Source organism: Oncorhynchus masou, chromosome 19 (genome assembly GCF_036934945.1).
Source record: "Oncorhynchus masou masou isolate Uvic2021 chromosome 19, UVic_Omas_1.1, whole genome shotgun sequence".
In the NCBI taxonomy this organism is placed as follows: domain Eukaryota; kingdom Metazoa; phylum Chordata; class Actinopteri; order Salmoniformes; family Salmonidae; genus Oncorhynchus; species Oncorhynchus masou.
Window position 1 is genome coordinate 26,718,245 of NC_088230.1, and position 17,031 is coordinate 26,735,275.

The 17,031-nt window shown below is 37.6% G+C and overlaps 68 non-coding genes across 68 annotated transcripts; all 68 read left to right on the forward strand.

Annotated features, from left to right (window-relative positions):
- The first annotated feature begins 166 nt into the window (after positions 1–166).
- Positions 167–238, forward strand: LOC135506376 (small nucleolar RNA SNORD50). The gene has a single exon (XR_010450457.1). It is a non-coding gene; the product is annotated as a small nucleolar RNA SNORD50 (small nucleolar RNA).
- Positions 239–420: 182 nt separating this feature from the next.
- Positions 421–492, forward strand: LOC135506349 (small nucleolar RNA SNORD50). The gene has a single exon (XR_010450430.1). It is a non-coding gene; the product is annotated as a small nucleolar RNA SNORD50 (small nucleolar RNA).
- A 173-nt stretch (positions 493–665) lies between these two features.
- Positions 666–737, forward strand: LOC135506377 (small nucleolar RNA SNORD50). The gene has a single exon (XR_010450458.1). It is a non-coding gene; the product is annotated as a small nucleolar RNA SNORD50 (small nucleolar RNA).
- Positions 738–915: 178 nt separating this feature from the next.
- LOC135506378 (small nucleolar RNA SNORD50) lies at positions 916–987 on the forward strand. The gene has a single exon (XR_010450459.1). It is a non-coding gene; the product is annotated as a small nucleolar RNA SNORD50 (small nucleolar RNA).
- Positions 988–1,163: 176 nt separating this feature from the next.
- Positions 1,164–1,235, forward strand: LOC135506380 (small nucleolar RNA SNORD50). Its single transcript, XR_010450460.1, has one exon. It is a non-coding gene; the product is annotated as a small nucleolar RNA SNORD50 (small nucleolar RNA).
- Positions 1,236–1,417: 182 nt separating this feature from the next.
- Positions 1,418–1,489, forward strand: LOC135506350 (small nucleolar RNA SNORD50). The gene has a single exon (XR_010450431.1). It is a non-coding gene; the product is annotated as a small nucleolar RNA SNORD50 (small nucleolar RNA).
- A 173-nt stretch (positions 1,490–1,662) lies between these two features.
- On the forward strand, positions 1,663–1,734 carry LOC135506337 (small nucleolar RNA SNORD50). Its single transcript, XR_010450418.1, has one exon. It is a non-coding gene; the product is annotated as a small nucleolar RNA SNORD50 (small nucleolar RNA).
- Positions 1,735–1,910: 176 nt separating this feature from the next.
- On the forward strand, positions 1,911–1,982 carry LOC135506381 (small nucleolar RNA SNORD50). Its single transcript, XR_010450461.1, has one exon. It is a non-coding gene; the product is annotated as a small nucleolar RNA SNORD50 (small nucleolar RNA).
- A 182-nt stretch (positions 1,983–2,164) lies between these two features.
- On the forward strand, positions 2,165–2,236 carry LOC135506382 (small nucleolar RNA SNORD50). The gene has a single exon (XR_010450462.1). It is a non-coding gene; the product is annotated as a small nucleolar RNA SNORD50 (small nucleolar RNA).
- A 171-nt stretch (positions 2,237–2,407) lies between these two features.
- LOC135506383 (small nucleolar RNA SNORD50) lies at positions 2,408–2,479 on the forward strand. The gene has a single exon (XR_010450463.1). It is a non-coding gene; the product is annotated as a small nucleolar RNA SNORD50 (small nucleolar RNA).
- Positions 2,480–2,661: 182 nt separating this feature from the next.
- On the forward strand, positions 2,662–2,733 carry LOC135506351 (small nucleolar RNA SNORD50). Its single transcript, XR_010450432.1, has one exon. It is a non-coding gene; the product is annotated as a small nucleolar RNA SNORD50 (small nucleolar RNA).
- A 169-nt stretch (positions 2,734–2,902) lies between these two features.
- LOC135506339 (small nucleolar RNA SNORD50) lies at positions 2,903–2,974 on the forward strand. The gene has a single exon (XR_010450420.1). It is a non-coding gene; the product is annotated as a small nucleolar RNA SNORD50 (small nucleolar RNA).
- Positions 2,975–3,155: 181 nt separating this feature from the next.
- Positions 3,156–3,227, forward strand: LOC135506384 (small nucleolar RNA SNORD50). Its single transcript, XR_010450464.1, has one exon. It is a non-coding gene; the product is annotated as a small nucleolar RNA SNORD50 (small nucleolar RNA).
- Positions 3,228–3,403: 176 nt separating this feature from the next.
- Positions 3,404–3,475, forward strand: LOC135506385 (small nucleolar RNA SNORD50). Its single transcript, XR_010450466.1, has one exon. It is a non-coding gene; the product is annotated as a small nucleolar RNA SNORD50 (small nucleolar RNA).
- Positions 3,476–3,657: 182 nt separating this feature from the next.
- LOC135506386 (small nucleolar RNA SNORD50) lies at positions 3,658–3,729 on the forward strand. The gene has a single exon (XR_010450467.1). It is a non-coding gene; the product is annotated as a small nucleolar RNA SNORD50 (small nucleolar RNA).
- Positions 3,730–3,907: 178 nt separating this feature from the next.
- LOC135506388 (small nucleolar RNA SNORD50) lies at positions 3,908–3,979 on the forward strand. The gene has a single exon (XR_010450469.1). It is a non-coding gene; the product is annotated as a small nucleolar RNA SNORD50 (small nucleolar RNA).
- A 176-nt stretch (positions 3,980–4,155) lies between these two features.
- On the forward strand, positions 4,156–4,227 carry LOC135506389 (small nucleolar RNA SNORD50). Its single transcript, XR_010450470.1, has one exon. It is a non-coding gene; the product is annotated as a small nucleolar RNA SNORD50 (small nucleolar RNA).
- Positions 4,228–4,409: 182 nt separating this feature from the next.
- LOC135506352 (small nucleolar RNA SNORD50) lies at positions 4,410–4,481 on the forward strand. Its single transcript, XR_010450434.1, has one exon. It is a non-coding gene; the product is annotated as a small nucleolar RNA SNORD50 (small nucleolar RNA).
- A 173-nt stretch (positions 4,482–4,654) lies between these two features.
- LOC135506391 (small nucleolar RNA SNORD50) lies at positions 4,655–4,726 on the forward strand. The gene has a single exon (XR_010450471.1). It is a non-coding gene; the product is annotated as a small nucleolar RNA SNORD50 (small nucleolar RNA).
- A 176-nt stretch (positions 4,727–4,902) lies between these two features.
- On the forward strand, positions 4,903–4,974 carry LOC135506392 (small nucleolar RNA SNORD50). Its single transcript, XR_010450472.1, has one exon. It is a non-coding gene; the product is annotated as a small nucleolar RNA SNORD50 (small nucleolar RNA).
- Positions 4,975–5,156: 182 nt separating this feature from the next.
- Positions 5,157–5,228, forward strand: LOC135506393 (small nucleolar RNA SNORD50). The gene has a single exon (XR_010450473.1). It is a non-coding gene; the product is annotated as a small nucleolar RNA SNORD50 (small nucleolar RNA).
- Positions 5,229–5,399: 171 nt separating this feature from the next.
- On the forward strand, positions 5,400–5,471 carry LOC135506394 (small nucleolar RNA SNORD50). The gene has a single exon (XR_010450474.1). It is a non-coding gene; the product is annotated as a small nucleolar RNA SNORD50 (small nucleolar RNA).
- A 182-nt stretch (positions 5,472–5,653) lies between these two features.
- LOC135506353 (small nucleolar RNA SNORD50) lies at positions 5,654–5,725 on the forward strand. Its single transcript, XR_010450435.1, has one exon. It is a non-coding gene; the product is annotated as a small nucleolar RNA SNORD50 (small nucleolar RNA).
- A 169-nt stretch (positions 5,726–5,894) lies between these two features.
- On the forward strand, positions 5,895–5,966 carry LOC135506340 (small nucleolar RNA SNORD50). The gene has a single exon (XR_010450421.1). It is a non-coding gene; the product is annotated as a small nucleolar RNA SNORD50 (small nucleolar RNA).
- Positions 5,967–6,148: 182 nt separating this feature from the next.
- Positions 6,149–6,220, forward strand: LOC135506395 (small nucleolar RNA SNORD50). Its single transcript, XR_010450475.1, has one exon. It is a non-coding gene; the product is annotated as a small nucleolar RNA SNORD50 (small nucleolar RNA).
- Positions 6,221–6,396: 176 nt separating this feature from the next.
- LOC135506396 (small nucleolar RNA SNORD50) lies at positions 6,397–6,468 on the forward strand. Its single transcript, XR_010450477.1, has one exon. It is a non-coding gene; the product is annotated as a small nucleolar RNA SNORD50 (small nucleolar RNA).
- Positions 6,469–6,650: 182 nt separating this feature from the next.
- Positions 6,651–6,722, forward strand: LOC135506397 (small nucleolar RNA SNORD50). The gene has a single exon (XR_010450478.1). It is a non-coding gene; the product is annotated as a small nucleolar RNA SNORD50 (small nucleolar RNA).
- A 178-nt stretch (positions 6,723–6,900) lies between these two features.
- Positions 6,901–6,972, forward strand: LOC135506398 (small nucleolar RNA SNORD50). Its single transcript, XR_010450479.1, has one exon. It is a non-coding gene; the product is annotated as a small nucleolar RNA SNORD50 (small nucleolar RNA).
- Positions 6,973–7,148: 176 nt separating this feature from the next.
- Positions 7,149–7,220, forward strand: LOC135506400 (small nucleolar RNA SNORD50). Its single transcript, XR_010450481.1, has one exon. It is a non-coding gene; the product is annotated as a small nucleolar RNA SNORD50 (small nucleolar RNA).
- A 182-nt stretch (positions 7,221–7,402) lies between these two features.
- LOC135506354 (small nucleolar RNA SNORD50) lies at positions 7,403–7,474 on the forward strand. Its single transcript, XR_010450436.1, has one exon. It is a non-coding gene; the product is annotated as a small nucleolar RNA SNORD50 (small nucleolar RNA).
- Positions 7,475–7,647: 173 nt separating this feature from the next.
- On the forward strand, positions 7,648–7,719 carry LOC135506402 (small nucleolar RNA SNORD50). The gene has a single exon (XR_010450482.1). It is a non-coding gene; the product is annotated as a small nucleolar RNA SNORD50 (small nucleolar RNA).
- A 176-nt stretch (positions 7,720–7,895) lies between these two features.
- LOC135506403 (small nucleolar RNA SNORD50) lies at positions 7,896–7,967 on the forward strand. The gene has a single exon (XR_010450483.1). It is a non-coding gene; the product is annotated as a small nucleolar RNA SNORD50 (small nucleolar RNA).
- A 182-nt stretch (positions 7,968–8,149) lies between these two features.
- LOC135506404 (small nucleolar RNA SNORD50) lies at positions 8,150–8,221 on the forward strand. The gene has a single exon (XR_010450484.1). It is a non-coding gene; the product is annotated as a small nucleolar RNA SNORD50 (small nucleolar RNA).
- A 171-nt stretch (positions 8,222–8,392) lies between these two features.
- On the forward strand, positions 8,393–8,464 carry LOC135506405 (small nucleolar RNA SNORD50). The gene has a single exon (XR_010450485.1). It is a non-coding gene; the product is annotated as a small nucleolar RNA SNORD50 (small nucleolar RNA).
- A 182-nt stretch (positions 8,465–8,646) lies between these two features.
- Positions 8,647–8,718, forward strand: LOC135506355 (small nucleolar RNA SNORD50). The gene has a single exon (XR_010450437.1). It is a non-coding gene; the product is annotated as a small nucleolar RNA SNORD50 (small nucleolar RNA).
- Positions 8,719–8,887: 169 nt separating this feature from the next.
- On the forward strand, positions 8,888–8,959 carry LOC135506341 (small nucleolar RNA SNORD50). The gene has a single exon (XR_010450423.1). It is a non-coding gene; the product is annotated as a small nucleolar RNA SNORD50 (small nucleolar RNA).
- Positions 8,960–9,140: 181 nt separating this feature from the next.
- On the forward strand, positions 9,141–9,212 carry LOC135506406 (small nucleolar RNA SNORD50). Its single transcript, XR_010450486.1, has one exon. It is a non-coding gene; the product is annotated as a small nucleolar RNA SNORD50 (small nucleolar RNA).
- A 176-nt stretch (positions 9,213–9,388) lies between these two features.
- Positions 9,389–9,460, forward strand: LOC135506407 (small nucleolar RNA SNORD50). Its single transcript, XR_010450488.1, has one exon. It is a non-coding gene; the product is annotated as a small nucleolar RNA SNORD50 (small nucleolar RNA).
- A 182-nt stretch (positions 9,461–9,642) lies between these two features.
- Positions 9,643–9,714, forward strand: LOC135506408 (small nucleolar RNA SNORD50). The gene has a single exon (XR_010450489.1). It is a non-coding gene; the product is annotated as a small nucleolar RNA SNORD50 (small nucleolar RNA).
- A 177-nt stretch (positions 9,715–9,891) lies between these two features.
- Positions 9,892–9,963, forward strand: LOC135506409 (small nucleolar RNA SNORD50). The gene has a single exon (XR_010450490.1). It is a non-coding gene; the product is annotated as a small nucleolar RNA SNORD50 (small nucleolar RNA).
- A 176-nt stretch (positions 9,964–10,139) lies between these two features.
- On the forward strand, positions 10,140–10,211 carry LOC135506410 (small nucleolar RNA SNORD50). Its single transcript, XR_010450491.1, has one exon. It is a non-coding gene; the product is annotated as a small nucleolar RNA SNORD50 (small nucleolar RNA).
- A 182-nt stretch (positions 10,212–10,393) lies between these two features.
- Positions 10,394–10,465, forward strand: LOC135506358 (small nucleolar RNA SNORD50). Its single transcript, XR_010450439.1, has one exon. It is a non-coding gene; the product is annotated as a small nucleolar RNA SNORD50 (small nucleolar RNA).
- Positions 10,466–10,638: 173 nt separating this feature from the next.
- LOC135506413 (small nucleolar RNA SNORD50) lies at positions 10,639–10,710 on the forward strand. Its single transcript, XR_010450493.1, has one exon. It is a non-coding gene; the product is annotated as a small nucleolar RNA SNORD50 (small nucleolar RNA).
- A 176-nt stretch (positions 10,711–10,886) lies between these two features.
- LOC135506414 (small nucleolar RNA SNORD50) lies at positions 10,887–10,958 on the forward strand. The gene has a single exon (XR_010450494.1). It is a non-coding gene; the product is annotated as a small nucleolar RNA SNORD50 (small nucleolar RNA).
- A 182-nt stretch (positions 10,959–11,140) lies between these two features.
- On the forward strand, positions 11,141–11,212 carry LOC135506415 (small nucleolar RNA SNORD50). Its single transcript, XR_010450495.1, has one exon. It is a non-coding gene; the product is annotated as a small nucleolar RNA SNORD50 (small nucleolar RNA).
- A 171-nt stretch (positions 11,213–11,383) lies between these two features.
- LOC135506416 (small nucleolar RNA SNORD50) lies at positions 11,384–11,455 on the forward strand. Its single transcript, XR_010450496.1, has one exon. It is a non-coding gene; the product is annotated as a small nucleolar RNA SNORD50 (small nucleolar RNA).
- Positions 11,456–11,637: 182 nt separating this feature from the next.
- Positions 11,638–11,709, forward strand: LOC135506359 (small nucleolar RNA SNORD50). The gene has a single exon (XR_010450440.1). It is a non-coding gene; the product is annotated as a small nucleolar RNA SNORD50 (small nucleolar RNA).
- Positions 11,710–11,882: 173 nt separating this feature from the next.
- On the forward strand, positions 11,883–11,954 carry LOC135506417 (small nucleolar RNA SNORD50). The gene has a single exon (XR_010450497.1). It is a non-coding gene; the product is annotated as a small nucleolar RNA SNORD50 (small nucleolar RNA).
- A 176-nt stretch (positions 11,955–12,130) lies between these two features.
- LOC135506281 (small nucleolar RNA SNORD50) lies at positions 12,131–12,202 on the forward strand. Its single transcript, XR_010450363.1, has one exon. It is a non-coding gene; the product is annotated as a small nucleolar RNA SNORD50 (small nucleolar RNA).
- Positions 12,203–12,384: 182 nt separating this feature from the next.
- On the forward strand, positions 12,385–12,456 carry LOC135506282 (small nucleolar RNA SNORD50). The gene has a single exon (XR_010450364.1). It is a non-coding gene; the product is annotated as a small nucleolar RNA SNORD50 (small nucleolar RNA).
- Positions 12,457–12,638: 182 nt separating this feature from the next.
- On the forward strand, positions 12,639–12,710 carry LOC135506283 (small nucleolar RNA SNORD50). Its single transcript, XR_010450365.1, has one exon. It is a non-coding gene; the product is annotated as a small nucleolar RNA SNORD50 (small nucleolar RNA).
- Positions 12,711–12,886: 176 nt separating this feature from the next.
- Positions 12,887–12,958, forward strand: LOC135506284 (small nucleolar RNA SNORD50). Its single transcript, XR_010450366.1, has one exon. It is a non-coding gene; the product is annotated as a small nucleolar RNA SNORD50 (small nucleolar RNA).
- A 182-nt stretch (positions 12,959–13,140) lies between these two features.
- LOC135506285 (small nucleolar RNA SNORD50) lies at positions 13,141–13,212 on the forward strand. The gene has a single exon (XR_010450367.1). It is a non-coding gene; the product is annotated as a small nucleolar RNA SNORD50 (small nucleolar RNA).
- A 182-nt stretch (positions 13,213–13,394) lies between these two features.
- Positions 13,395–13,466, forward strand: LOC135506287 (small nucleolar RNA SNORD50). The gene has a single exon (XR_010450369.1). It is a non-coding gene; the product is annotated as a small nucleolar RNA SNORD50 (small nucleolar RNA).
- Positions 13,467–13,637: 171 nt separating this feature from the next.
- Positions 13,638–13,709, forward strand: LOC135506288 (small nucleolar RNA SNORD50). Its single transcript, XR_010450370.1, has one exon. It is a non-coding gene; the product is annotated as a small nucleolar RNA SNORD50 (small nucleolar RNA).
- A 182-nt stretch (positions 13,710–13,891) lies between these two features.
- On the forward strand, positions 13,892–13,963 carry LOC135506360 (small nucleolar RNA SNORD50). The gene has a single exon (XR_010450441.1). It is a non-coding gene; the product is annotated as a small nucleolar RNA SNORD50 (small nucleolar RNA).
- A 173-nt stretch (positions 13,964–14,136) lies between these two features.
- Positions 14,137–14,208, forward strand: LOC135506289 (small nucleolar RNA SNORD50). Its single transcript, XR_010450371.1, has one exon. It is a non-coding gene; the product is annotated as a small nucleolar RNA SNORD50 (small nucleolar RNA).
- Positions 14,209–14,384: 176 nt separating this feature from the next.
- LOC135506290 (small nucleolar RNA SNORD50) lies at positions 14,385–14,456 on the forward strand. Its single transcript, XR_010450372.1, has one exon. It is a non-coding gene; the product is annotated as a small nucleolar RNA SNORD50 (small nucleolar RNA).
- Positions 14,457–14,638: 182 nt separating this feature from the next.
- Positions 14,639–14,710, forward strand: LOC135506291 (small nucleolar RNA SNORD50). The gene has a single exon (XR_010450373.1). It is a non-coding gene; the product is annotated as a small nucleolar RNA SNORD50 (small nucleolar RNA).
- A 171-nt stretch (positions 14,711–14,881) lies between these two features.
- On the forward strand, positions 14,882–14,953 carry LOC135506292 (small nucleolar RNA SNORD50). Its single transcript, XR_010450374.1, has one exon. It is a non-coding gene; the product is annotated as a small nucleolar RNA SNORD50 (small nucleolar RNA).
- Positions 14,954–15,135: 182 nt separating this feature from the next.
- Positions 15,136–15,207, forward strand: LOC135506361 (small nucleolar RNA SNORD50). Its single transcript, XR_010450442.1, has one exon. It is a non-coding gene; the product is annotated as a small nucleolar RNA SNORD50 (small nucleolar RNA).
- Positions 15,208–15,376: 169 nt separating this feature from the next.
- On the forward strand, positions 15,377–15,448 carry LOC135506342 (small nucleolar RNA SNORD50). Its single transcript, XR_010450424.1, has one exon. It is a non-coding gene; the product is annotated as a small nucleolar RNA SNORD50 (small nucleolar RNA).
- Positions 15,449–15,629: 181 nt separating this feature from the next.
- On the forward strand, positions 15,630–15,701 carry LOC135506293 (small nucleolar RNA SNORD50). Its single transcript, XR_010450376.1, has one exon. It is a non-coding gene; the product is annotated as a small nucleolar RNA SNORD50 (small nucleolar RNA).
- A 176-nt stretch (positions 15,702–15,877) lies between these two features.
- On the forward strand, positions 15,878–15,949 carry LOC135506294 (small nucleolar RNA SNORD50). Its single transcript, XR_010450377.1, has one exon. It is a non-coding gene; the product is annotated as a small nucleolar RNA SNORD50 (small nucleolar RNA).
- A 182-nt stretch (positions 15,950–16,131) lies between these two features.
- On the forward strand, positions 16,132–16,203 carry LOC135506295 (small nucleolar RNA SNORD50). The gene has a single exon (XR_010450378.1). It is a non-coding gene; the product is annotated as a small nucleolar RNA SNORD50 (small nucleolar RNA).
- A 178-nt stretch (positions 16,204–16,381) lies between these two features.
- On the forward strand, positions 16,382–16,453 carry LOC135506296 (small nucleolar RNA SNORD50). Its single transcript, XR_010450379.1, has one exon. It is a non-coding gene; the product is annotated as a small nucleolar RNA SNORD50 (small nucleolar RNA).
- A 176-nt stretch (positions 16,454–16,629) lies between these two features.
- Positions 16,630–16,701, forward strand: LOC135506300 (small nucleolar RNA SNORD50). Its single transcript, XR_010450381.1, has one exon. It is a non-coding gene; the product is annotated as a small nucleolar RNA SNORD50 (small nucleolar RNA).
- Positions 16,702–16,883: 182 nt separating this feature from the next.
- On the forward strand, positions 16,884–16,955 carry LOC135506362 (small nucleolar RNA SNORD50). Its single transcript, XR_010450443.1, has one exon. It is a non-coding gene; the product is annotated as a small nucleolar RNA SNORD50 (small nucleolar RNA).
- The last annotated feature ends 76 nt before the right edge of the window (positions 16,956–17,031 follow it).

Here is a 17,031-nt window from a genome sequence, read left to right on the forward strand (position 1 = left end):
TAGCATAATTGATCATGATACATTTGAACGTGCATGCACAAACTTCATGTTAATATTTTGACTGTACTGTCTTTCAGGGAACTGCAGACCAGAATGGATGGGGAAAGTACATCTTGTAGCTAGCTGTAAGTATCTGTTAGTTTTGTTCAAACTCGTTGCAAGATTGTATTAAGGATGAACCTATCCCGAACCTGATTCCTGTAAGATTGACAACCCTGTCGGATCTGACTTCTGAAATACAATTGGCATAATTGATCATGATACAGTTGAACATCCTTGCACAATATAGTTAATGGTAAAAAAATGTTTTACCATACTGTCTTTCAGGTAACTGCAGACCAGACATGGATGAGAAAAATACAGTCTGTAGCTAACAACTGTAAGTATCTGTTAGTTTTGTTCAAACTCGTTGCAAGATTGTATTAAGGATGAACCTATCCCGAACCTGATTCCTGTAAGATTGACAACCCTGTCGGATCTGACTCCTAAAATACAATTAGCATAATTGATCATGATACATTTGAACGTGCATGCACAAACGTCATGTTAATATTTTGACTACTGTCTTTCAGGGAACTGCAGACCAGACATGGCTGAGGAAAATACAGTCTGTAGCTAACAACTGTAAGTATCTGTTAGTTTTGTTCAAACTCGTTGCAAGATTGTATTAAGGATGAACCTATCCCGAACCTGATTCCTGTAAGATTGACAACCCTGTCGGATCTGACTTCTGAAATACAATTGGCATAATTGATCATGATACATTTGAACATCCTTGCACAATATAGTTAATGGTAAAAAAATGTTTTACCATACTGTCTTTCAGGGAACTGCAGACCAGAATGGATGGGGAAAGTACATCTTGTAGCTAGCTGTAAGTATATGTTAGCTTTGTTCAAACTCGTTGCAAGATTGTATTAAGGATGAACCTATCCCGAACCTGATTCCTGTAAGATTGACAACCCTGTCGGATCTGACTTCTGAAATACCATTTGCAGATTTCTGATACCACAGTTGAACATGCACCAGGGTTTAATGTGAAACTGTTCATCTTACCGTTTTTCAGATATGCAGACCAGAAATGGAATCCTCTACACCAGAACATGGCTTCCTGTAACGCCTGTAAGAATCCGTTGTCTACTCCTAGTTTTTTGCAAAGATTGTATTAAGGATGAACCTATCCCGAACCTGATTCCTGTAAGATTGACAACCCTGTCGGATCTGACTTCTGAAATACAATTGGCATAATTGATCATGATACAGTTGAACATCCTTGCACAATATAGTTAATGGTAAAAAAATGTTTTACCATACTGTCTTTCAGGTAACTGCAGACCAGACATGGATGAGAAAAATACAGTCTGTAGCTAACAACTGTAAGTATCTGTTAGTTTTGTTCAAACTCGTTGCAAGATTGTATTAAGGATGAACCTATCCCGAACCTGATTCCTGTAAGATTGACAACCCTGTCGGATCTGACTCCTAAAATACAATTAGCATAATTGATCATGATACATTTGAACGTGCATGCACAAACGTCATGTTAATATTTTGACTACTGTCTTTCAGGGAACTGCAGACCAGACATGGATGAGGAAAATACAGTCTGTAGCTAACAACTGTAAGTATCTGTTAGCTTAGTTCAAACTCGTTGTAAGATTGTATTAAGGATGAACCTATCCCGAACCTGATTCCTGTAAGACTGACAACCCTGTCGGATCTGACTTCTGAAATACCATTTGCAGATTTCTGATACCACAGTTGAACATGCACCAGGGTTTAATGTGAAACTGTTCATCTTACCGTTTTTCAGATATGCAGACCAGAAATGGAATCCTCTACACCAGAACATGGCTTCCTGTAACGCCTGTAAGAATCTGTTGTCTACTCCTAGTTTTTTGCAAAGATTGTATTAAGGATGAACCTATCCCGAACCTGATTCCTGTAAGATTGACAACCCTGTCGGATCTGACTTCTGAAATACAATTGGCATAATTGATCATGATACATTTGAACATCCATGCACAATATAGTTAATGGTAAAAAAATGTTTTACCATACTGTCTTTCAGGTAACTGCAGACCAGACATGGATGAGAAAAATACAGTCTGTAGCTAACAACTGTAAGTATCTGTTAGTTTTGTTCAAACTCGTTGTAAGATTGTATTAAGGATGAACCTATCCCGAACCTGATTCCTGTAAGATTGACAACCCTGTCGGATCTGACTTCTGAAATACAATTAGCATAATTGATCATGATACATTTGAACGTGCATGCACAAACTTCATGTTCATATTTTGACTGTACTGTCTTTCAGGGAACTGCAGACCAGAATGGATGGGGAAAGTACATCTTGTAACTAGCTGTAAGTATCTGTTAGTTTTGTTCAAACTCGTTGCAAGATTGTATTAAGGATGAACCTATCCCGAACCTGATTCCTGTAAGATTGACAACCCTGTCGGATCTGACTTCTGAAATACAATTGGCATAATTGATCATGATACATATGAACATCCTTGCACAATATAGTTAATGGTAAAAAAATGTTTTACCATACTGTCTTTCAGGTAACTGCAGACCAGACATGGATGAGAAAAATACAGTCTGTAGCTAACAACTGTAAGTATCTGTTAGTTTTGTTCAAACTCGTTGCAAGATTGTATTAAGGATGAACCTATCCCGAACCTGATTCCTGTAAGATTGACAACCCTGTCGGATCTGACTCCTAAAATACAATTAGCATAATTGATCATGATACATTTGAACGTGCATGCACAAACTTCATGTTAATATTTTGACTACTGTCTTTCAGGGAACTGCAGACCAGAATGGATGGGGAAAGTACATCTTGTAGCTAGCTGTAAGTATATGTTAGCTTTGTTCAAACTCGTTGCAAGATTGTATTAAGGATGAACCTATCCCGAACCTGATTCCTGTAAGATTGACAACCCTGTCGGATTTGACTTCTGAAATACAATTGGCATAATTGATCATGATACATTTGAACATCCTTGCACAACATAGTTAATGGTAAAAACTTTTTTACCATACTGTCTTTCAGGTAACTGCAGACCAGACATGGATGAGAAAAATACAGTCTGTAGCTAACAACTGTAAGTATCTGTTAGTTTTGTTCAAACTCGTTGCAAGATTGTATTAAGGATGAACCTATCCCGAACCTGATTCCTGTAAGATTGACAACCCTGTCGGATCTGACTTCTGAAATACCATTTGCAGATTTCTGATACCACAGTTGAACATGCACCAGGGTTTAATGTGAAACTGTTCATCTTACCGTTTTTCAGATATGCAAACCAGAAATGGAATCCTCTACACCAGAACATGGCTTCCTGTAACGCCTGTAAGAATCTGTTGTCTACTCCTAGTTTTTTGCAAAGATTGTATTAAGGATGAACCTATCCCGAACCTGATTCCTGTAAGATTGACAACCCTGTCGGATCTGACTTCTGAAATACAATTGGCATAATTGATCATGATACATTTGAACATCCTTGCACAATATAGTTAATGGTAAAAAAATGTTTTACCATACTGTCTTTCAGGTAACTGCAGACCAGACATGGATGAGAAAAATACAGTCTGTAGCTAACAACTGTAAGTATCTGTTAGTTTTGTTCAAACTCGTTGCAAGATTGTATTAAGGATGAACCTATCCCGAACCTGATTCCTGTAAGATTGACAACCCTGTCGGATCTGACTTCTGAAATACAATTGGCATAATTGATCATGATACATTTGAACATCCTTGCACAATATAGTTAATGGTAAAAAAATGTTTTACCATACTGTCTTTCAGGGAACTGCAGACCAGAATGGATGGGGAAAGTACATCTTGTAGCTAGCTGTAAGTATATGTTAGCTTTGTTCAAACTCGTTGCAAGATTGTATTAAGGATGAACCTATCCCGAACCTGATTCCTGTAAGATTGACAACCCTGTCGGATCTGACTTCTGAAATACCATTTGCAGATTTCTGATACCACAGTTGAACATGCACCAGGGTTTAATGTGAAACTGTTCATCTTACCGTTTTTCAGATATGCAGACCAGAAATGGAATCCTCTACACCAGAACATGGCTTCCTGTAACGCCTGTAAGAATCTGTTGTCTACTCCTAGTTTTTTGCAAAGATTGTATTAAGGATGAACCTATCCCGAACCTGATTCCTGTAAGATTGACAACCCTGTCGGATCTGACTTCTGAAATACAATTGGCATAATTGATCATGATACAGTTGAACATCCTTGCACAATATAGTTAATGGTAAAAAAATGTTTTACCATACTGTCTTTCAGGTAACTGCAGACCAGACATGGATGAGAAAAATACAGTCTGTAGCTAACAACTGTAAGTATCTGTTAGTTTTGTTCAAACTCGTTGCAAGATTGTATTAAGGATGAACCTATCCCGAACCTGATTCCTGTAAGATTGACAACCCTGTCGGATCTGACTCCTAAAATACAATTAGCATAATTGATCATGATACATTTGAACGTGCATGCACAAACGTCATGTTAATATTTTGACTACTGTCTTTCAGGGAACTGCAGACCAGACATGGATGAGGAAAATACAGTCTGTAGCTAACAACTGTAAGTATCTGTTAGCTTTGTTCAAACTCGTTGTAAGATTGTATTAAGGATGAACCTATCCCGAACCTGATTCCTGTAAGATTGACAACCCTGTCGGATCTGACTTCTGAAATACCATTTGCAGATTTCTGATACCACAGTTGAACATGCACCAGGGTTTAATGTGAAACTGTTCATCTTACCGTTTTTCAGATATGCAGACCAGAAATGGAATCCTCTACACCAGAACATGGCTTCCTGTAACGCCTGTAAGAATCTGTTGTCTACTCCTAGTTTTTTGCAAAGATTGTATTAAGGATGAACCTATCCCGAACCTGATTCCTGTAAGATTGACAACCCTGTCGGATCTGACTTCTGAAATACAATTGGCATAATTGATCATGATACATTTGAACATCCATGCACAATATAGTTAATGGTAAAAAAATGTTTTACCATACTGTCTTTCAGGTAACTGCAGACCAGACATGGATGAGAAAAATACAGTCTGTAGCTAACAACTGTAAGTATCTGTTAGTTTTGTTCAAACTCGTTGTAAGATTGTATTAAGGATGAACCTATCCCGAACCTGATTCCTGTAAGATTGACAACCCTGTCGGATCTGACTTCTGAAATACAATTAGCATAATTGATCATGATACATTTGAACGTGCATGCACAAACTTCATGTTCATATTTTGACTGTACTGTCTTTCAGGGAACTGCAGACCAGAATGGATGGGGAAAGTACATCTTGTAACTAGCTGTAAGTATCTGTTAGTTTTGTTCAAACTCGTTGCAAGATTGTATTAAGGATGAACCTATCCCGAACCTGATTCCTGTAAGATTGACAACCCTGTCGGATCTGACTTCTGAAATACAATTGGCATAATTGATCATGATACATATGAACATCCTTGCACAATATAGTTAATGGTAAAAAAATGTTTTACCATACTGTCTTTCAGGTAACTGCAGACCAGACATGGATGAGAAAAATACAGTCTGTAGCTAACAACTGTAAGTATCTGTTAGTTTTGTTCAAACTCGTTGCAAGATTGTATTAAGGATGAACCTATCCCGAACCTGATTCCTGTAAGATTGACAACCCTGTCGGATCTGACTCCTAAAATACAATTAGCATAATTGATCATGATACATTTGAACGTGCATGCACAAACTTCATGTTAATATTTTGACTACTGTCTTTCAGGGAACTGCAGACCAGAATGGATGGGGAAAGTACATCTTGTAGCTAGCTGTAAGTATATGTTAGCTTTGTTCAAACTCGTTGCAAGATTGTATTAAGGATGAACCTATCCCGAACCTGATTCCTGTAAGATTGACAACCCTGTCGGATTTGACTTCTGAAATACAATTGGCATAATTGATCATGATACATTTGAACATCCTTGCACAACATAGTTAATGGTAAAAACTTTTTTTACCATACTGTCTTTCAGGTAACTGCAGACCAGACATGGATGAGAAAAATACAGTCTGTAGCTAACAACTGTAAGTATCTGTTAGTTTTGTTCAAACTCGTTGCAAGATTGTATTAAGGATGAACCTATCCCGAACCTGATTCCTGTAAGATTGACAACCCTGTCGGATCTGACTTCTGAAATACCATTTGCAGATTTCTGATACCACAGTTGAACATGCACCAGGGTTTAATGTGAAACTGTTCATCTTACCGTTTTTCAGATATGCAAACCAGAAATGGAATCCTCTACACCAGAACATGGCTTCCTGTAACGCCTGTAAGAATCTGTTGTCTACTCCTAGTTTTTTGCAAAGATTGTATTAAGGATGAACCTATCCCGAACCTGATTCCTGTAAGATTGACAACCCTGTCGGATCTGACTTCTGAAATACAATTGGCATAATTGATCATGATACATTTGAACATCCTTGCACAATATAGTTAATGGTAAAAAAATGTTTTACCATACTGTCTTTCAGGTAACTGCAGACCAGACATGGATGAGAAAAATACAGTCTGTAGCTAACAACTGTAAGTATCTGTTAGTTTTGTTCAAACTCGTTGCAAGATTGTATTAAGGATGAACCTATCCCGAACCTGATTCCTGTAAGATTGACAACCCTGTCGGATCTGACTTCTGAAATACAATTGGCATAATTGATCATGATACATTTGAACATCCTTGCACAATATAGTTAATGGTAAAAAAATGTTTTACCATACTGTCTTTCAGGGAACTGCAGACCAGAATGGATGGGGAAAGTACATCTTGTAGCTAGCTGTAAGTATATGTTAGCTTTGTTCAAACTCGTTGCAAGATTGTATTAAGGATGAACCTATCCCGAACCTGATTCCTGTAAGATTGACAACCCTGTCGGATCTGACTTCTGAAATACCATTTGCAGATTTCTGATACCACAGTTGAACATGCACCAGGGTTTAATGTGAAACTGTTCATCTTACCGTTTTTCAGATATGCAGACCAGAAATGGAATCCTCTACACCAGAACATGGCTTCCTGTAACGCCTGTAAGAATCTGTTGTCTACTCCTAGTTTTTTGCAAAGATTGTATTAAGGATGAACCTATCCCGAACCTGATTCCTGTAAGATTGACAACCCTGTCGGATCTGACTTCTGAAATACAATTGGCATAATTGATCATGATACAGTTGAACATCCTTGCACAATATAGTTAATGGTAAAAAAATGTTTTACCATACTGTCTTTCAGGTAACTGCAGACCAGACATGGATGAGAAAAATACAGTCTGTAGCTAACAACTGTAAGTATCTGTTAGTTTTGTTCAAACTCGTTGCAAGATTGTATTAAGGATGAACCTATCCCGAACCTGATTCCTGTAAGATTGACAACCCTGTCGGATCTGACTCCTAAAATACAATTAGCATAATTGATCATGATACATTTGAACGTGCATGCACAAACGTCATGTTAATATTTTGACTACTGTCTTTCAGGGAACTGCAGACCAGACATGGATGAGGAAAATACAGTCTGTAGCTAACAACTGTAAGTATCTGTTAGCTTTGTTCAAACTCGTTGTAAGATTGTATTAAGGATGAACCTATCCCGAACCTGATTCCTGTAAGATTGACAACCCTGTCGGATCTGACTTCTGAAATACCATTTGCAGATTTCTGATACCACAGTTGAACATGCACCAGGGTTTAATGTGAAACTGTTCATCTTACCGTTTTTCAGATATGCAGACCAGAAATGGAATCCTCTACACCAGAACATGGCTTCCTGTAACGCCTGTAAGAATCTGTTGTCTACTCCTAGTTTTTTGCAAAGATTGTATTAAGGATGAACCTATCCCGAACCTGATTCCTGTAAGATTGACAACCCTGTCGGATCTGACTTCTGAAATACAATTGGCATAATTGATCATGATACATTTGAACATCCATGCACAATATAGTTAATGGTAAAAAAATGTTTTACCATACTGTCTTTCAGGTAACTGCAGACCAGACATGGATGAGAAAAATACAGTCTGTAGCTAACAACTGTAAGTATCTGTTAGTTTTGTTCAAACTCGTTGTAAGATTGTATTAAGGATGAACCTATCCCGAACCTGATTCCTGTAAGATTGACAACCCTGTCGGATCTGACTTCTGAAATACAATTAGCATAATTGATCATGATACATTTGAACGTGCATGCACAAACTTCATGTTCATATTTTGACTGTACTGTCTTTCAGGGAACTGCAGACCAGAATGGATGGGGAAAGTACATCTTGTAACTAGCTGTAAGTATCTGTTAGTTTTGTTCAAACTCGTTGCAAGATTGTATTAAGGATGAACCTATCCCGAACCTGATTCCTGTAAGATTGACAACCCTGTCGGATCTGACTTCTGAAATACAATTGGCATAATTGATCATGATACATATGAACATCCTTGCACAATATAGTTAATGGTAAAAAAATGTTTTACCATACTGTCTTTCAGGTAACTGCAGACCAGACATGGATGAGAAAAATACAGTCTGTAGCTAACAACTGTAAGTATCTGTTAGTTTTGTTCAAACTCGTTGCAAGATTGTATTAAGGATGAACCTATCCCGAACCTGATTCCTGTAAGATTGACAACCCTGTCGGATCTGACTCCTAAAATACAATTAGCATAATTGATCATGATACATTTGAACGTGCATGCACAAACTTCATGTTAATATTTTGACTACTGTCTTTCAGGGAACTGCAGACCAGAATGGATGGGGAAAGTACATCTTGTAGCTAGCTGTAAGTATATGTTAGCTTTGTTCAAACTCGTTGCAAGATTGTATTAAGGATGAACCTATCCCGAACCTGATTCCTGTAAGATTGACAACCCTGTCGGATTTGACTTCTGAAATACAATTGGCATAATTGATCATGATACATTTGAACATCCTTGCACAACATAGTTAATGGTAAAAACTTTTTTACCATACTGTCTTTCAGGTAACTGCAGACCAGACATGGATGAGAAAAATACAGTCTGTAGCTAACAACTGTAAGTATCTGTTAGTTTTGTTCAAACTCGTTGCAAGATTGTATTAAGGATGAACCTATCCCGAACCTGATTCCTGTAAGATTGACAACCCTGTCGGATCTGACTTCTGAAATACCATTTGCAGATTTCTGATACCACAGTTGAACATGCACCAGGGTTTAATGTGAAACTGTTCATCTTACCGTTTTTCAGATATGCAAACCAGAAATGGAATCCTCTACACCAGAACATGGCTTCCTGTAACGCCTGTAAGAATCTGTTGTCTACTCCTAGTTTTTTGCAAAGATTGTATTAAGGATGAACCTATCCCGAACCTGATTCCTGTAAGATTGACAACCCTGTCGGATCTGACTTCTGAAATACAATTGGCATAATTGATCATGATACATTTGAACATCCTTGCACAATATAGTTAATGGTAAAAAAATGTTTTACCATACTGTCTTTCAGGTAACTGCAGACCAGACATGGATGAGAAAAATACAGTCTGTAGCTAACAACTGTAAGTATCTGTTAGTTTTGTTCAAACTCGTTGCAAGATTGTATTAAGGATGAACCTATCCCGAACCTGATTCCTGTAAGATTGACAACCCTGTCGGATCTGACTTCTGAAATACAATTGGCATAATTGATCATGATACATTTGAACATCCTTGCACAATATAGTTAATGGTAAAAAATGTTTTACCATACTGTCTTTCAGGGAACTGCAGACCAGAATGGATGGGGAAAGTACATCTTGTAGCTAGCTGTAAGTATATGTTAGCTTTGTTCAAACTCGTTGCAAGATTGTATTAAGGATGAACCTATCCCGAACCTGATTCCTGTAAGATTGACAACCCTGTCGGATCTGACTTCTGAAATACCATTTGCAGATTTCTGATACCACAGTTGAACATGCACCAGGGTTTAATGTGAAACTGTTCATCTTACCGTTTTTCAGATATGCAGACCAGAAATGGAATCCTCTACACCAGAACATGGCTTCCTGTAACGCCTGTAAGAATCTGTTGTCTACTCCTAGTTTTTTGCAAAGATTGTATTAAGGATGAACCTATCCCGAACCTGATTCCTGTAAGATTGACAACCCTGTCGGATCTGACTTCTGAAATACAATTGGCATAATTGATCATGATACAGTTGAACATCCTTGCACAATATAGTTAATGGTAAAAAAATGTTTTACCATACTGTCTTTCAGGTAACTGCAGACCAGACATGGATGAGAAAAATACAGTCTGTAGCTAACAACTGTAAGTATCTGTTAGTTTTGTTCAAACTCGTTGCAAGATTGTATTAAGGATGAACCTATCCCGAACCTGATTCCTGTAAGATTGACAACCCTGTCGGATCTGACTCCTAAAATACAATTAGCATAATTGATCATGATACATTTGAACGTGCATGCACAAACGTCATGTTAATATTTTGACTACTGTCTTTCAGGGAACTGCAGACCAGACATGGATGAGGAAAATACAGTCTGTAGCTAACAACTGTAAGTATCTGTTAGCTTTGTTCAAACTCGTTGTAAGATTGTATTAAGGATGAACCTATCCCGAACCTGATTCCTGTAAGATTGACAACCCTGTCGGATCTGACTTCTGAAATACCATTTGCAGATTTCTGATACCACAGTTGAACATGCACCAGGGTTTAATGTGAAACTGTTCATCTTACCGTTTTTCAGATATGCAGACCAGAAATGGAATCCTCTACACCAGAACATGGCTTCCTGTAACGCCTGTAAGAATCTGTTGTCTACTCCTAGTTTTTTGCAAAGATTGTATTAAGGATGAACCTATCCCGAACCTGATTCCTGTAAGATTGACAACCCTGTCGGATCTGACTTCTGAAATACAATTGGCATAATTGATCATGATACATTTGAACATCCATGCACAATATAGTTAATGGTAAAAAAATGTTTTACCATACTGTCTTTCAGGTAACTGCAGACCAGACATGGATGAGAAAAATACAGTCTGTAGCTAACAACTGTAAGTATCTGTTAGTTTTGTTCAAACTCGTTGTAAGATTGTATTAAGGATGAACCTATCCCGAACCTGATTCCTGTAAGATTGACAACCCTGTCGGATCTGACTTCTGAAATACAATTAGCATAATTGATCATGATACATTTGAACGTGCATGCACAAACTTCATGTTCATATTTTGACTGTACTGTCTTTCAGGGAACTGCAGACCAGAATGGATGGGGAAAGTACATCTTGTAACTAGCTGTAAGTATCTGTTAGTTTTGTTCAAACTCGTTGCAAGATTGTATTAAGGATGAACCTATCCCGAACCTGATTCCTGTAAGATTGACAACCCTGTCGGATCTGACTTCTGAAATACAATTGGCATAATTGATCATGATACATATGAACATCCTTGCACAATATAGTTAATGGTAAAAAAATGTTTTACCATACTGTCTTTCAGGTAACTGCAGACCAGACATGGATGAGAAAAATACAGTCTGTAGCTAACAACTGTAAGTATCTGTTAGTTTTGTTCAAACTCGTTGCAAGATTGTATTAAGGATGAACCTATCCCGAACCTGATTCCTGTAAGATTGACAACCCTGTCGGATCTGACTCCTAAAATACAATTAGCATAATTGATCATGATACATTTGAACGTGCATGCACAAACGTCATGTTAATATTTTGACTACTGTCTTTCAGGGAACTGCAGACCAGACATGGATGAGGAAAATACAGTCTGTAGCTAACAACTGTAAGTATCTGTTAGCTTTGTTCAAACTCGTTGTAAGATTGTATTAAGGATGAACCTATCCCGAACCTGATTCCTGTAAGATTGACAACCCTGTCGGATCTGACTTCTGAAATACCATTTGCAGATTTCTGATACCACAGTTGAACATGCACCAGGGTTTAATGTGAAACTGTTCATCTTACCGTTTTTCAGATATGCAGACCAGAAATGGAATCCTCTACACCAGAACATGGCTTCCTGTAACGCCTGTAAGAATCTGTTGTCTACTCCTAGTTTTTTGCAAAGATTGTATTAAGGATGAACCTATCCCGAACCTGATTCCTGTAAGATTGACAACCCTGTCGGATCTGACTTCTGAAATACAATTGGCATAATTGATCATGATACATATGAACATCCTTGCACAATATAGTTAATGGTAAAAAAATGTTTTACCATACTGTCTTTCAGGTAACTGCAGACCAGACATGGATGAGAAAAATACAGTCTGTAGCTAACAACTGTAAGTATCTGTTAGTTTTGTTCAAACTCGTTGCAAGATTGTATTAAGGATGAACCTATCCCGAACCTGATTCCTGTAAGATTGACAACCCTGTCGGATCTGACTTCTGAAATACAATTGGCATAATTGATCATGATACATTTGAACATCCTTGCACAATATAGTTAATGGTAAAAAAATGTTTTACCATACTGTCTTTCAGGTAACTGCAGACCAGACATGGATGAGAAAAATACAGTCTGTAGCTAACAACTGTAAGTATCTGTTAGTTTTGTTCAAACTCGTTGCAAGATTGTATTAAGGATGAACCTATCCCGAACCTGATTCCTGTAAGATTGACAACCCTGTCGGATCTGACTTCTGAAATACCATTTGCAGATTTCTGATACCACAGTTGAACATGCACCAGGGTTTAATGTGAAACTGTTCATCTTACCGTTTTTCAGATATGCAGACCAGAAATGGAATCCTCTACACCAGAACATGGCTTCCTGTAACGCCTGTAAGAATCTGTTGTCTACTCCTAGTTTTTTGCAAAGATTGTATTAAGGATGAACCTATCCCGAACCTGATTCCTGTAAGATTGACAACCCTGTCGGATCTGACTTCTGAAATACAATTGGCATAATTGATCATGAAACATTTGAACATCCTTGCACAATATAGTTAATGGTAAAAAAATGTTTTACCATACTGTCTTTCAGGTAACTGCAGACCAGACATGGATGAGAAAAATACAGTCTGTAGCTAACAACTGTAAGTATCTGTTAGTTTTGTTCAAACTCGTTGCAAGATTGTATTAAGGATGAACCTATCCCGAACCTGATTCCTGTAAGATTGACAACCCTGTCGGATCTGACTTCTGAAATACAATTGGCATAATTGATCATGATACATTTGAACATCCTTGCACAATATAGTTAATGGTAAAAAAATGTTTTACCATACTGTCTTTCAGGTAACTGCAGACCAGACATGGATGAGAAAAATACAGTCTGTAGCTAACAACTGTAAGTATCTGTTAGTTTTGTTCAAACTCGTTGTAAGATTGTATTAAGGATGAACCTATCCCGAACCTGATTCCTGTAAGATTGACAACCCTGTCGGATCTGACTTCTGAAATACAATTAGCATAATTGATCATGATACATTTGAACGTGCATGCACAAACTTCATGTTCATATTTTGACTGTACTGTCTTTCAGGGAACTGCAGACCAGAATGGATGGGGAAAGTACATCTTGTAACTAGCTGTAAGTATCTGTTAGTTTTGTTCAAACTCGTTGCAAGATTGTATTAAGGATGAACCTATCCCGAACCTGATTCCTGTAAGATTGACAACCCTGTCGGATCTGACTTCTGAAATACAATTGGCATAATTGATCATGATACATATGAACATCCTTGCACAATATAGTTAATGGTAAAAAAATGTTTTACCATACTGTCTTTCAGGTAACTGCAGACCAGACATGGATGAGAAAAATACAGTCTGTAGCTAACAACTGTAAGTATCTGTTAGTTTTGTTCAAACTCGTTGCAAGATTGTATTAAGGATGAACCTATCCCGAACCTGATTCCTGTAAGATTGACAACCCTGTCGGATCTGACTCCTAAAATACAATTAGCATAATTGATCATGATACATTTGAACGTGCATGCACAAACGTCATGTTAATATTTTGACTACTGTCTTTCAGGGAACTGCAGACCAGACATGGATGAGGAAAATACAGTCTGTAGCTAACAACTGTAAGTATCTGTTAGTTTTGTTCAAACTCGTTGTAAGATTGTATTAAGGATGAACCTATCCCGAACCTGATTCCTGTAAGATTGACAACCCTGTCGGATCTGACTTCTGAAATACCATTTGCAGATTTCTGATACCACAGTTGAACATGCACCAGGGTTTAATGTGAAACTGTTCATCTTACCGTTTTTCAGATATGCAGACCAGAAATGGAATCCTCTACACCAGAACATGGCTTCCTGTAACGCCTGTAAGAATCTGTTGTCTACTCCTAGTTTTTTGCAAAGATTGTATTAAGGATGAACCTATCCCGAACCTGATTCCTGTAAGATTGACAACCCTGTCGGATCTGACTTCTGAAATACAATTGGCATAATTGATCATGATACATTTGAACATCCATGCACAATATAGTTAATGGTAAAAAAATGTTTTACCATACTGTCTTTCAGGTAACTGCAGACCAGACATGGATGAGAAAAATACAGTCTGTAGCTAACAACTGTAAGTATCTGTTAGTTTTGTTCAAACTCGTTGTAAGATTGTATTAAGGATGAACCTATCCCGAACCTGATTCCTGTAAGATTGACAACCCTGTCGGATCTGACTTCTGAAATACAATTAGCATAATTGATCATGATACATTTGAACGTGCATGCACAAACTTCATGTTCATATTTTGACTGTACTGTCTTTCAGGGAACTGCAGACCAGAATGGATGGGGAAAGTACATCTTGTAACTAGCTGTAAGTATCTGTTAGTTTTGTTCAAACTCGTTGCAAGATTGTATTAAGGATGAACCTATCCCGAACCTGATTCCTGTAAGATTGACAACCCTGTCGGATCTGACTTCTGAAATACAATTGGCATAATTGATCATGATACATATGAACATCCTTGCACAATATAGTTAATGGTAAAAAAATGTTTTACCATACTGTCTTTCAGGTAACTGCAGACCAGACATGGATGAGAAAAATACAGTCTGTAGCTAACAACTGTAAGTATCTGTTAGTTTTGTTCAAACTCGTTGCAAGATTGTATTAAGGATGAACCTATCCCGAACCTGATTCCTGTAAGATTGACAACCCTGTCGGATCTGACTCCTAAAATACAATTAGCATAATTGATCATGATACATTTGAACGTGCATGCACAAACTTCATGTTAATATTTTGACTACTGTCTTTCAGGGAACTGCAGACCAGAATGGATGGGGAAAGTACATCTTGTAGCTAGCTGTAAGTATATGTTAGCTTTGTTCAAACTCGTTGCAAGATTGTATTAAGGATGAACCTATCCCGAACCTGATTCCTGTAAGATTGACAACCCTGTCGGATTTGACTTCTGAAATACAATTGGCATAATTGATCATGATACATTTGAACATCCTTGCACAACATAGTTAATGGTAAAAACTTTTTTACCATACTGTCTTTCAGGTAACTGCAGACCAGACATGGATGAGAAAAATACAGTCTGTAGCTAACAACTGTAAGTATCTGTTAGTTTTGTTCAAACTCGTTGCAAGATTGTATTAAGGATGAACCTATCCCGAACCTGATTCCTGTAAGATTGACAACCCTGTCGGATCTGACTTCTGAAATACCATTTGCAGATTTCTGATACCACAGTTGAACATGCACCAGGGTTTAATGTGAAACTGTTCATCTTACCGTTTTTCAGATATGCAAACCAGAAATGGAATCCTCTACACCAGAACATGGCTTCCTGTAACGCCTGTAAGAATCTGTTGTCTACTCCTAGTTTTTTGCAAAGATTGTATTAAGGATGAACCTATCCCGAACCTGATTCCTGTAAGATTGACAACCCTGTCGGATCTGACTTCTGAAATACAATTGGCATAATTGATCATGATACATTTGAACATCCTTGCACAATATAGTTAATGGTAAAAAAATGTTTTACCATACTGTCTTTCAGGTAACTGCAGACCAGACATGGATGAGAAAAATACAGTCTGTAGCTAACAACTGTAAGTATCTGTTAGTTTTGTTCAAACTCGTTGCAAGATTGTATTAAGGATGAACCTATCCCGAACCTGATTCCTGTAAGATTGACAACCCTGTCGGATCTGACTTCTGAAATACAATTGGCATAATTGATCATGATACATTTGAACATCCTTGCACAATATAGTTAATGGTAAAAAAATGTTTTACCATACTGTCTTTCAGGGAACTGCAGACCAGAATGGATGGGGAAAGTACATCTTGTAGCTAGCTGTAAGTATATGTTAGCTTTGTTCAAACTCGTTGCAAGATTGTATTAAGGATGAACCTATCCCGAACCTGATTCCTGTAAGATTGACAACCCTGTCGGATCTGACTTCTGAAATACCATTTGCAGATTTCTGATACCACAGTTGAACATGCACCAGGGTTTAATGTGAAACTGTTCATCTTACCGTTTTTCAGATATGCAGACCAGAAATGGAATCCTCTACACCAGAACATGGCTTCCTGTAACGCCTGTAAGAATCTGTTGTCTACTCCTAGTTTTTTGCAAAGATTGTATTAAGGATGAACCTATCCCGAACCTGATTCCTGTAAGATTGACAACCCTGTCGGATCTGACTTCTGAAATACAATTGGCATAATTGATCATGATACAGTTGAACATCCTTGCACAATATAGTTAATGGTAAAAAAATGTTTTACCATACTGTCTTTCAGGTAACTGCAGACCAGACATGGATGAGAAAAATACAGTCTGTAGCTAACAACTGTAAGTATCTGTTAGTTTTGTTCAAACTCGTTGCAAGATTGTATTAAGGATGAACCTATCCCGAACCTGATTCCTGTAAGATTGACAACCCTGTCGGATCTGACTCCTAAAATACAATTAGCATAATTGATCATGATACATTTGAACGTGCATGCACAAACGTCATGTTAATATTTTGACTACTGTCTT